Source organism: Anarrhichthys ocellatus, unplaced genomic scaffold, assembly GCF_004355925.1.
Source record: "Anarrhichthys ocellatus isolate YVR2014 unplaced genomic scaffold, GSC_Weel_1.0 scaffold3006, whole genome shotgun sequence".
Classification (NCBI taxonomy): domain Eukaryota; kingdom Metazoa; phylum Chordata; class Actinopteri; order Perciformes; family Anarhichadidae; genus Anarrhichthys; species Anarrhichthys ocellatus.
In genome coordinates this window covers 4,777-6,384 of record NW_022282980.1, presented here as the reverse complement: position 1 = coordinate 6,384, position 1,608 = coordinate 4,777, and the positions used below count along the sequence as shown (strand labels likewise).

Sequence of the window (1,608 nt, the reverse complement as noted above, 5' to 3'; positions counted from 1 at the left end):
AGTCAAACAGACCATAAAGCAGGGGATGCTTTAGGGCGGGGCTACACTGTGATTGACAGGTTTCTACCAGAGACAAAACCAGAGACTTAATCAGAACTGTGTGAGTATAGTTCGATCACATTGAATGGACACTGACTACGTTTACATCCACAAACTCTTTTGTTATTATGCTAAGTTGTTCACATGGCTAATGAATCTCAATATTGCACAAATATTCCCGTTTATATGCAACCCTGCATACTCCGATTAATGTAAGACGCCCCCACGACGTACGTCCTGCAGCTACGTTCTTTAAATAACTTTATATTCTCCTTTTCCAGCTGCAGGCGTGTTGCTGCCGTTGTTGTAACCTTGTTGTCATAGTTGTGCAACAGGCTTGCAAACTGTTGGTTTGTGTACAACCCACAGAGCTGTAAACAGGCAAAAGGCCCTAAAAACCTTAATTGAGATGTATATTCCGAATGTGTTGTATACATGTACAAAAACAATCCTCTTAAACCAGAATAATATCGACATATCCCGACATATGTCTTAATCTGAATGGAACAAAGCCGAAACCAGAACATGTTTACATGAACCGTATCAAATTCAGAATATTGTCATTTTGGGATAATAGTGGAATGTTAGTGTGTCACTGATCAAACTAATCAACTGTCATCAGACTCAAATGCTGCTGAACTGGTGAATTGGTGCGTGGAAGTACGTAACAGGACAAATAAACAACACAGAAATCTGTTGTGTGAAGTAACAATGTAGGATTCCATCAAGAAGCTGATCTAGAAAATGTTTCCAGAAGCTTTTTAAACTCCGTTTACCTTCATGAATGTTTAAATCGTTCGTTCTTGTTGAAACTATTTTAGAGAAGTGTTTATCCAGCGTGCATGGTCACTTTTAGAGGATGTAGTTTGTGGTGCTCTCACATTGTATTGCGTTATACTGTCTCTATTATTTTGTCCACCTCATTTACATCAATGAGGGTGGGTTGAACAGCAGAAACACGTTAAAACAGTTGTGTGTATCTGTTGATGGATATCAGCATCATTGGAAAACAAACAGCTGTGAAGTCCAGTTTCATTAACTGAAATGTCAGTTCCTCGTCTCCCCACTAGAGGTAGACCCAGGCTCATTGGAGCAGCTCCAAGGGTCCCCCTCATCCCCCAGAGCAGGTGCCCATGTCTGGGCCTGCCTGCCCCCCCCCCCCCCCCCTTATCTGATTAATACTACTAATCCTGGAAGGTGTTCCTGGCAGCCAGAGAGGCCGGCCACCAGACGGGCCGCTGACTTCCTCGCCAGTGACCGGGGGCCACGAGGCCCGGTTTACGGGTTACACTTTACCAACAAGGTCCCGCGGAGCTAAAGGGGAGATGTTTGAGCTCCAGCTTAGTTTTTAAGACACCATCATTTCACGTGTTGTTTTCATATTTATTCCAAATCTAACCCCCCTTTTTTATGTTGTTATTTTCTGCAGCAAATCCCCTGGAGCATCACTATTACAAGGAGAAACTCAGTTTCTGTGAAGGTACGTTCTCAACAGAACTCAAAGAGTGATCATCCACCTGTCTGTGTGTGTGTGTGTGTGTGTGTGTGTGTGTGTGTGTGTGTGTGTGT

General features: G+C 43.3%; 1 long non-coding RNA gene across 1 annotated transcript in view; it reads left to right on the top strand.

Moving 5' to 3' along the window:
* Positions 1-1,465: 1,465 nt before the first annotated feature.
* The window catches only part of LOC116378691 (uncharacterized), a 4,907-nt gene continuing 4,764 nt past the window's right edge, over positions 1,466-1,608 (top strand). Inside the window, exon 1 of the long non-coding RNA XR_004212323.1 lies at positions 1,466-1,519. This is a non-coding gene — a long non-coding RNA (uncharacterized LOC116378691). The remainder of the gene's footprint in view (positions 1,520-1,608) is intronic.